This window comes from Equus caballus, chromosome 14 (genome assembly GCF_041296265.1).
Source record: "Equus caballus isolate H_3958 breed thoroughbred chromosome 14, TB-T2T, whole genome shotgun sequence".
NCBI lineage: Eukaryota > Metazoa > Chordata > Mammalia > Perissodactyla > Equidae > Equus > Equus caballus.
Window position 1 is genome coordinate 21369089 of NC_091697.1, and position 12033 is coordinate 21381121.

Here is a 12033-nt window from a genome sequence, read left to right on the forward strand (position 1 = left end):
TACAATGAAAACTGCAAAACTCTGCTGAAAGAAATTAAAGAAGACCTACGCAAATGGAAAGACATCCGGTGTCCATGGATTGGAAGAGTTAATATTGTGAAAATGTCAGTTCTTCCCAAAGCGGTCTACAGATTCAACGCGATCCCTGTCAAAATCCCAAGGAGGTCTTTGGCGGAAATTAAAAGACCCATCCTGAACAAAAATCTTAAAATTCTTATGGACTCTCAAGGGATCTCGAATAGTCAAAACAATCTTGAAAAACTGGAGGACTCACACCTCCTTTTTTCAAAACTTACTACAAAGCTACAGTAAGCAAAACAGAGCGGTATCGGCATAAAGACAGACAGATAGACACATGGAGTGGAATAGAGAGCCCAGAAATAAACCCTTGCATATATGGTTAAGTGATTTTTTGGTAACGGTGCCAAGACCATTCAATGAGGACAGGATAGTCTTTTCAATGAATGGTGTTGGGAGAACTGGATATCCACATGCAAAAGAATAAAGTTAGACACTTACCTAACACCATATACAAAAATTAACTCAAAATGGATCCATGACCTAAATTAAGTCCTAAAACAATAAAACTCTTAGAGGAAAATATAGCACAAAAGCTTCCCAACTTTGGATTTGGCAATGATTTCTTGGACATGACGCCAAAGGGACAGGCAACAAAAGAAAAGATAGAAATATTGGACTTCATGCAAATTTTTAAAATTTGTGCATCAAAAGGCTATTATCAACAGAGTGAAAAGGCAACCCACAGAATGGGAGAAAATATTTGCAAACCATATATCTGATAAGGAAGTAACATCCAGACTATATAAAGAACTCCTAAAAGTCAACAACAAAAACCAAATTACCCAATTAAGAAATGGCCATGAGACTTGAACAGATGTTTCTCCAAAGAAGATATACAATGAATAATAAGGACCTGAAGAGATGCTCAACATCACTAATCATTAGGGAAATTCAAATCAAAGCCACAACGAGACACCATTTCATACCCATTAGGATGACAACTATAAAAACAAAAGAAAACAGAAAATAACATGTTGGTGAGGCTGTGGAGAATCTGGAACCTTTGTGCACTGTTGTGGGAATGTAAAATGGTACAGCCACTGTGGAAAACAGTATGGCAGTTCCTCAAAAAATTAAAAATAGGATTCATGACCCAGCCATCCCACTGCTGAGTATGTACTCAAAAGACTTGAAAGCAGGTCTTGAAGAGGTATTTGCACACCCATGTTTGTAGCAGAATTATTCACAGTAGCTAAAAGATAGTAAATTTTATGTTATGTGTATTTAACACAACTAAAAAATTAGGGAAAAATACAATTGGCTGTTTAAAGTAAAAATGTCAATAATACATTGAATGGTTTAAACTATACATAGAAATAAGATGTAGAATAACAACCACACAAAAAATGGGAGAGAAGAAATGGAAGTGTACAGTTGTAAAGGTTTTACACATGAAACGGTGTTACATTATTCTGAGATAAGCTCTTGTAAGTTAAAGGTGTGTATCATACAACCTAGAGCAACTGCTAGCAAACAAAGGAGCAAACAACAACAGAAAACCTACACAAGGTGGCAGAGCTAATAAGCCAAGAATGGAGGTAAAATTGACTCCTGGAAAGTATCCTGGCAATAAAAATGAAACAAAGAGCAAAGATCAGGGGGGAGAAGGGAAAACCAGTAGCAAATGAGTAGATATAAGCCCACTCAGGTCGATTATAAATATAAATGTCTAAACACTCCAATTAAAAAGCAGAGAATGTCAACCTGGATTTAAAAAAGCGACTCAACTATACGTTTTCAACAAGAAAATCACTTTAAATGTAAAGACACAGGTAGGTTACAGGAAAGGATGGGAAAAATATATCATGCCAAGACTAATCATAAGAAATCTGGCAGTCGGCCCAGTGGCGCAGTGGTTAAGTGCACACGTTCCGCTTTGGAAGCCCAGGGTTCACCGGTTCGGATCCTGGGTGCGGACAGGGCACCACTTGGCAGGCCAGGTTGTGGTAGGCGTCCCACATATCAAGTAGAGGAAGATGGGCATGGATGTTAGCTAAGGGCCAGTCTTCCTCAGCAAAAAGAGGAGGATTGGCAGCAGTTAGCTCAGGGCTAACCTTCCTCAAAAAAAAAAAAAAAGGAAAGAAAGAAAGAAATCTGGAAGCCTATATTAATATCAGACAAAATGGATTTCAGAACAAGGAATATTACCAAGGATAAAAAGGATCATCTCATGCTAAAGGGTTAAATTCATCAGAAGACCTTACAATCCAAAATGTGTATACACCTACTAATAAAACCTCAAAATACTGAGAAGCAAAAACTCATAGGATTAAAAGGAGGAAAAGAGAAATCCACAACTAGAGTGGGAGATTTGAATACTCTGCTCAGTAATCGACAGAACAAGTATAAAGTAAATCAGCAGGGAATAGAAGACACACAATATGAGCCACCAACTTGACTTAATTGACATAAGCACTCCACTCTGATACTGCAGAAAACATGTCTTCTTCAAGAGCACACAATAGTCTGTATGCTGGGTCACAAAACAGGCCTCATAGAATTTCGAATTATTGAAATCATATAGAATGTATTCACTATAAAAGCTCCAAATATTTGTAAATTAGACAACACACTGAAAAGTCAATGAAATGACTGAAGAGTCAATGAAAAAATTGGAGGGGAACTAGAAAATATTTAAATTAAATAAAATTAAAATACAATATATCAAAATTTTTGAGATGCTGCCACAGCAGTGCTTAGAAGGAAGTTTATAGCTTAAATATTTATATTAGAAAATAAGAAAGGTTTAAAATAGGTAAACTAAACTTCTTTAAGAAGATATAAAAAGAAGACTAAATTTAAACTCAAATCATGAGAAATGGAATGATAAAAAATAAAAGCAGAAATCATGAAATAGAAAACAGACAAACAATGGTGAACATCAATGGAACCAGGAGCTGGTTCTTCTTAAACAAAATTGATCAACTTCTGGATTTATTTACTCAAGGGAAAAACAAGACACAAACTACTAATGTCAAGAATTAAAGGGCCAGCCCTGGTTGCCTAGTGGTTAAGTTCAGCACGCTGTGCTTCAGTGGCCCAGGTTCAGTTCCTGGCGGGGGGACCTGTACTGTTCTGTTAGCAGCCATGCTGTCGTGGTGGCCCATATACTAAAAAATAGAGGAAGATTGGCATGGATGTTAGCTCAGGGAGACTCTTCCTCAGCAAAAAACAAAACAAAACAAAAAAGAATTAAATAGGAGACAAAAATCAGATACTATAAAAATTAAAGGGATAATGAGAGAATATTATGAACAACTTTGTTCTTTGTTCCAATCAACTTAACAATTTACCTTCCCTTAAAGAAAACTCCAGGTCCAGATAGTTTTACTGGTGATTTCTTTCATTTACTTGAGGAAGAAAAATACCAATCTTATACAAACTCTTTCAGAAAATAGCAGAGGAGGAGACATTTCCTATCTCATTTTATGAGGCTACCATTTACCAGACACCAAAACCAGAATAATGATTTATAAGTAGACAAAACTACAGACTAATATCTATCATGAACGTAAATGCAAACATCCTTAACAAAATATTAGCAAATTGAATCATATAAAAATGATACCACATCATGACCAAGTGAGATTTATTTCAGGAATTTAAGGTTGATTTAACATTAAAAAATCAATAATTCTTTAGTTAACTTCCCAATAGTTGCAGAAAAGTCATTTGACAAAATTCAGCACAGATTCCTGTTAGAATCTCTCAGCATGTTAGAAATGGAAGAGAACTTCCTCATCTTGACAGCTAAAATCATATTAATGATGAAAGACTCAAAACTTTCCTCCTAAAATTAGGTCCAAGGCAAGGATGTCCACTCTCACCATTTCTATTTAGCATTGTACTGGAGGTGCTAGCCAGTGCAATAACACAAGAAAAAAAAGGCATGAACATTGGAAACACAAAATAAAATTGCCTATATTTGCAGATGACGTGATCACTGTGGCAGATTGTATTTTCCAAAGAGAATTTCACAAATATCTCCCATCCCACATACTTTTCTTATAAGTGATTTGGACACTACTCCAATTAAGAGGAGGCCTCTGTGTCCCCTTCTCTTGAAATTGGTGTGCTTTTGTGACTCTTAGACTGAGAGTGTTGTGGAAGTGATGCTTTGAAACTTCTAAGGCTAGGTCACATAGCCTTAGATATGGCGTCTGCCTTGCACATACTGGTACTTGCTCTCGGAGCTTTCAGCCTCTCTGTAAACAGCCTGATTGTCCTGAGGATGCTACGCTATAAAGAAGACCCAAATAACCCATGTGGTGAGATCATGCAGAGAGGCTCTGAGACCTCTGACTAGACAGATGCCCCACCTTAGCCTCCATGGTTTAGCCCTCCTGTTCTTTCGGCTTTAGTTATCATCTGACTGCCCCTGCCTAAGAAACCCTGAGTTCAAACTGCCCAGTTGAGCACTTTCCAAATTCCTGAACGAAAGAAAACATGAGAGATAACAAAATGATTGTCGTCCTAGGCAACTACGTTTTGGGGTGAATTGTTTTCTAGCAAAACCTGGAGAATCACATACATAGGAAATTTTAAGGAATCCATTTTTAAAAGCTAATAGAACAAGTGAGTTTAGCAAAACCATAGGATACAAGGTCAATTAAAAAATAATCTATTGACACAAGGAAAACAAATTGTAACTATGTGAAGTGATGGATGTTAGCTAAACTTACTGTGGTAATCACTTCACAATGCATACAAACAAGTTTCCCTCGTTATCCAAAAGTTCTCTTTAGGCCACGTCGCTTTTACAAAAGACCTCCATTAGTACGTGTTTTCACTAACTAAAAAAAATCCAAAGAGGATTTTCGCTTCTACGAAAACTGATGAAAAGCAAAAACAGCGTTCAGGGTCTATTTTGCTGAGAATCATTACAGAGGCTAACAGTCAAGCCTTGTTGTATTTCAAGCCTCCCAGACCAGCCAAATCAGCCACAGGAGAGAACGAACGTCGACTTTTGACATGGAGGCTGGCAGACATACAAGGCGTAGATGTTAGTGACCTGCCTGCCCTGATGGGTTCAGACAATGATGAGATGTTAGCAGATGACCCTCTTTCTCTCTCGCCTACACCCCAGTCTTCTGGACCTCCCACCACCCCAACCTCCGATGACTCAGCCCAACACACCGTCATCACCATCACCACCTCTCAGCCTTCCATTGTGCTCATTGTCTTCCCGATTCTAGTAGGGGAAACTACACTGTTCATACGTGATTTCTACTTTCTGTAGGCTGTGTATTTATTACTTCATTCCTGCTTTTACTATATGTTAGGGTTTTACTATATTTTAGGGTTACGTGTTATTTGGTATAATTTGGTAGGTTATTTCTTGAATCTGAGAACACAACAAATTTTTCCCACATACGTTAAATGGTAATTGCTTCTTTGCTTTATGCCATTTTGGCTTAGGAAAGGTTTCAAAGGAATGCTCTATTTTTGGATACTGAGGGAAACCTGTATATCAAATGACTATGTTGTACACCTTTAACTTATACAATGTACGTTTCAATTATATCTCAATAAAACTGGAAAAAATTTTGAATTTCTATATACTGGCAATGAATGATCAGAAAGTGAAATTTTTAAAGATGTCATTTACAATAGGACCAAAAACCATGAAACACTTAGATGGCCAAGACCTATAGTTTGAAAGCTACAGACACTGCTAAAATAAATTGAAGAAGAGAGAAATGAAGAAATAGCCCATGTTCATTTATCGGAAGACACAATATTGTCAAAGTGTCAATTCTCCAGAAGTTGATCTATAGATATAGTTCCTTTCCAATCAAAATCACAACAGGGTTTTTTTTGGTAGAATTTGTAAGCTTATTCTAAAATTTATATGGAAATGCAAAAGATCGAGAAGAACCAAAGAATTTTGAAAAAGAAAACATAGGTGGAAGACATGCACTATCTGATTACAAAACTTACTTTTAGCTCTGGTAATCAAGACAGTGTAGTATAGGCATAAAGACAGACACATAGATTGATGGAAGAATTAGAGAATCCAGAAATAGACCCACATATATAAGGTCAGCTTATGTTCAACACAGAGGCAAAGTACTTCAGTGGGGGAACCTATGCAGTCTTTTCAACAAATGCAGCTGGAACACTAGACATCATATGGAAAATAATGAACCGCAATCCTTATCTCACACCATACGTAAAAATTACCTTGAAAAGGATCGCAGACATAAGCATAAAAGCTAAAACTATAAAACGTCTGGAAGAAAACAGAGGAAAAATTTTGTAAGCTTGATGTAGGAAAAGATTTTCAAAGATAGGTCACAAAAAGAATGAATCATAAAAGAAAAAAAATTGATAAATTGGATTTAATAAAAATTAAAAACTTCTGGTCTCTAAAAGATACAGTTACAAAAATGAAAAGGCAAAGCATAGTTTGGGAAGAATATTCACCACACATCTATCTGTTGAAGGATTTGAATCTAGAGTATATAAGCAATTCTTACAACTCAACAAGAATAAAATGGTCCAACAATAAAATGGACAAAACATTTGAACATACGCTCCATAAGGGAAGATATACAAATGGCTAATAAGTACGTGAAAAAATGCTCAACATTATTACTTATCAGGGAAATACAAATTAAAACCATAACGAGATGCCACTGCACACATAGGAAGGCTAAAATTTAGAAGGCCAAGTTTCTGTCGGGATGTGGAGCAACAGGAACTGTCATATTTTACTGGTGGGAACATAAAATGGTACAACTACTTTGGAAAACAGTTTGGCTGTTCCTTATAAAGGTAAACGTACACTTTCCATACAGCCCAGCAACTCCATTCCTAGTTGTTTACACGAGAGAAATGAAGATATGTCCACACAAAGATTGTATATGAACTTTCATAGCAGCTTAGGCATCACAGCAAAAACTTGGAAATAATTCTAATGTCCACCTACAGGTGAAAAAGATACACAATTTATGCAATATTCATGCTACAGAATTCTACACAGTGATAAGACACTGATAACGTGCAACACCTGAATGAATTAGCAAAAAGTAGCCTGTAGTAACAGAAAGCAGTGGTTGCCTGGGGCTGGGGACTGCGTGCAGTGCGGGGAGCTGACTGAGAAGGCGTATGCCAGAACTTTTCAGGGTGGTGGATATGTTTCATATTTTGAGTGTGCTGGTCGTTACACAGGTGTACACACTTGTCAAACCTCGTGGAATTGTACACTTAAAATGGGCATGCTTTATTGATTTAAATTTTACCTCATAAAGTTGATTTTTTCAAAAAGAATTAAGAGACACAAATAAATACAGCGTGGAGATATTGTTCAGATCTTGATTCTAACACACCAACTGCAAAAAAATTATAAGACATTCATGAAAATGTAAATACTGACGTATATTTACTGATATTGATATTGTCAAAATTTTTATCTGTGATAATTATATTGTAGTTATATTAAAAAAGGTAAGAAGTCTTTCTATTTTAGTGAAGTATTTAGGGAGGAATTGATGTAGCATGTGGGATTTGCTTTAAAATAATTAAAGCATAGGACAGAGGCGAGGTGTAGATGAAATAAGTTTGGCCAAATATTGATAGCCATTGAATCTGGGTGATGGGCACATTGGGGTTTATTATATGACATTATTATAATTATAATTTCATTTCTATATTATATATTATTGGATTAATTTTGTTACTATCTCTACATTTGTATATGTTTGAAATTGTCCATAATAAAAAAATTTTTTTTTAAGAATTTAAAAGTCATATCAACCAAATGCAATGTGTTAACCTCGTTTGAATCCTAAGTGAGCAAACCAACAATAAAAAGATATTTATGAGACAATTGGGGAAACTTGAATACTGGCTACATAACGGGTGACATTAAGGAATTTGGAGGAGAAATTTCTTTTGCTGTTATAACAGTTCTTTGGTTGTGTAAAAAAAAAGATAAAGATGGAGGAGGAGGAGGAGAAAGAGAATAAGAAACAGCAGCCGCAGCAATGCCCACACGTGGCACACAGATCTTGGTTTCTTCATCCACTCAAAGGTAGCAGGAGTCCTCATAGAAATGGCTTATTCTTAAGCCTGGAGCATTTTGTCGTGTCGGAAGGTAAGAAAACGCTCAGAGATGATGTGGACATATCAAAAACACAGGAGCCAGCCTGAAAGGACTCCCACTGACTCAATCTTGGACAATTTGAGTACTAAAATAAATAATGATAGCAAAGTATTACAATCCATTGGATACAATAAGAGTTTGTGAATCTGTGCAAACAAACATTTTCCTTATAGTAACTAGCCAATTAATAAATGTATAAGGAGTGATGGTATTAGAAAATTACCATTTGATAACTATCGTTATAATACCTGAATCATGCAAAAATCAATAGATGCCACAGTGAATACATAGGTGGAAGTCTGAGGAGTGACATAAAATTTACGTAGTCTTACCGTACCTCTCCACAGGATATTTATTAATTAGAAAGGGAAAAAGTACTAATTTTACAGTGGGGAAACCTGACAGACACCCCCTTAATCAAATGATCCACTTTAACATCATCAGTAACTGGACAAATTGACATCATGTGCCTCCTGAAATGATGCACTGAGAAGAACTCAGCATCACATTTGTGCTATTTCTGCCAAACATGTTCGACCTGAATCCAACCATGAGGAAACAAAGACAACTCAAACGGAAAGATGAAAGAGCTGCCTAGTAATGTTCAAGACATCGATGTCACGAGAGACAAAGAAAGGGAAGAAGTGTTCTAGATTGAAGGAGATCAAACAGATATGACAACCGAATGCAATCCATAATCTGGGATTTTAGTTTCCTCTGTTATTGGGATATTTAATGAAATCTAAGTAAGTTATGTCGATTAGATAATGGTATTCAATCAATATTAATATCCTGATTTTGATAATTATATAGTGGTTATGTAAATGACAATCTTTATTTTTAGGAAGGCACACAGTGAAATATTTAGGGATGAAGGGGCATCATGTCTGCAACTTACTCTCCAATGGTTTAGGAAAAAGAAAGAAGAAAAAAGAATAAAGCCAATATGATGAAATGCTATCATTTGGAGGATCTGAATGAGAGGCATATGGGAATTATTTGCAATTTTCTGTACGTCTGAAATTACGTCAAAATGAAAAGTTGAAAAGAAGTGATAAAAAAACAACCTTGAGAGTAAAAACAACCAATCCACCCCTGCCCCCAAAAGAAAGGGGCTTATTAGTGGGAATGTCAAAGGTGCAGCTGCCATAGAAATCAGTATGCCGATTTTTCAAAAACTGAAAAATTGAATTACAGTCTGATCCAGTAATTCCATTCCTGGGTATATATCTAAAAGAACTGAAAGCAAGATCTGAAAGAGATATTTGCACACCTGTATTAATAGCAGCATTATTCTTAGTAGCTAAGAGGTAGAAGCAACCCAAATGTCCACGGACGGATAGATGGATAAAGAAAATGTGGCATATACATCATAGAATGGAATATTATTCAGCCTTAAAGAGGAAGGAAATTCTGACGCATGCCACAACACGGATGAACCTTGAAGACATTATGTTGAGACATTACACTGTATGATTCCGCTTAAGTGACGCATCTAACGTAGTGAAATTCGTGTTCACAGAAAGGGCGCTGCATTGCCAGAGGCTCCCGGGAGGGGGAAGCTAGGAGTTCTTTAATGGGTGTGAACTTTCTATTTTGCAAGATGAAAACTTCTAGCCATCTGTGGCACAATGATGTGAAGATACTGAGTCCTACTCAATTGTACACTTCAAAATGGTATAGACGGTAAATTTTATGTTTTTACCTCAATTTTTTAAAAAAGTTCTTAATTTTTAAAAAAGAGGTTAACATAGTGAATTGTATACAGGTGAAATTATATAATGTATGGGGAAGAATCAAGGATGTAGATGAAACAAGACTGACTATGTGTTGGTAATATTGAGGTTTGGGGGTTGGTAGGTGGGGTTGCCTTATATCATTCTTTCTACTCTTATATATGCTTGAGATTTTCCACTAAAGAAGTTTTAAAAATTTCTCCACTTCAGACTTCATAAATTGAGATTTAGAGTCTGTCAGATTGCCCCATATCTTTGCTGAACTTTTTTAAAAATTATTTTATTATTTTTAAAGACTTTATTTGTCTGTTTTCTCCCCAAAGCCCCCCCCCGGTACATAGTTGTATATTCTTAGTTGTGGGTCCTTCTAGTTGTGGTGTGTGGGACGCCGCCTCAGCACGGCTTGACCAGCAATGCCATGTCTGTGCCCAGGATCCAAACTGGTGAAACCCTGGGCTGCCGAAGCAGAGTGCACAAACTTAACCATTAGGCCATGGGGCCGGCCCCTCTTTGCTCAACTTTATTTATTGATGTCTTTTGACCGCTACTGAGTTTCACAATTAAATGGCGAATTAGGAAACTAGAACTGTGTGTAGAGATCTCCAAAGATATTTAGAGAGGTGCCGAGAAACTGGGCATCCCCAGCATAAAGAAGTGCTACATGGTTCAAAATATAACTTTAATAATAATTTTTAATATTAATGCTTGAGAGTAAGAGTAATGTACAAGAGCAAGCATGGCTGCAGAACAATCTGGACCAGTAACTTGTATAAATTAAACATGGAGCAAAGCTCTGCTGATGGGTAAATTAGGAAGGAGCAGGAAGAAAGGAGGAGGTAGTTGGGGAGAGTGTCTGGGGGATTTGCATGTGTCCACATGGTACAGTGTTGTGTGAGCTGCTGACTGAAGCCTGGCGGGGGTGGGGTGGGGGGGTGGAGGGGGTGGAGGGGCGTGGGGGGGTGGGGCGGGGGAGGTCAAACAAGGGCATCCCTCAGAGGGCACAATGGGCGCACAGCATGTTCACTCATCCTTCTGTCTCCACAAAAGTAGCCACATTAGTGGCTGGTTTGTTGTGCAAACAAAACTTTCTAGGGCTTTTCAGCACTGAGCTTGCAGTTTTGGAAATAAGAGGTGTGAGATGGTGGTGGAGCGGGTGCTTGGACCAGGCTGCGCAGGGCCAGGGCCTTAAATTTCATTCTTTCTTTATTTTTATTATTATTATTATTATTTTTTTGAGGAAGATTAGCCCTGAGCTAACATCTGCTGCCAATCCTCCTCTTCTTGCTGAGGAAGACTGGCCCTGAGCTAACATCCGTGCCCATCTTCCTCTACTTTCTATGGGACGCCTGCCACGGCACGGCTTGACAAGCGGCATGCTGTAGGTTCTCACCCAGGATCTGGGCCGGGGAACCCAGGGCCATCTAAGCAGAACGTGCGAACTTAACCCCTGGCCACCGGCAGGCCCCTCTTTCTTTTTTTATGCTACTAATAAATGACTATATTCTCAACACAAGAGTGAAACCTACATCGAAGTATTACTGAGCAAAACTGAAGTGCCCCTTCACCCCAACTCTACCTCTACTCCCCACGCCCTGAGGGAACCACTCCCCGCAGCTGGGCACACAGCTTTCTTTTCTCTCTTCCAGTTCATAGTTGACCTTCAAGTCTCAAATGAGAAAGAGAAAATCCCAAGTGCAGACCTGGTGAGGGTTCCCGGCTCTCCCGGTACCCTGTGTTGAAACCGCAGCACCTCAGCCGTGGAGCTGTGACTGGCCACTTGCCATCTGTTGGTCTCCTAGATTGTAACCTCCCCATGGCCAAGGCTGGGTTTTACTAAATTTTGTCGTCCTGATGCTTGGCGAGGCCCTGGCAGGGAGGTGGCACTCAGACATGGTTTACTGAGGGCACTGGGTGGAGGAGGGGCAGGCTGCCTGGATAAATTAGATCTGCCTTTCTCAGGCCGGCTCATACTTAAGAGACTTTTAAGGGGCCCAGCCTCTGAGTAGGGGCCCAGTCAGGTCATCCAAGTCGGCCGCGCAGAGCCCTGGGGTCTAAGCTGAAGCCTCTCCAATGACAGAAACGCATGAAAAATGCACTAAACCAACACGG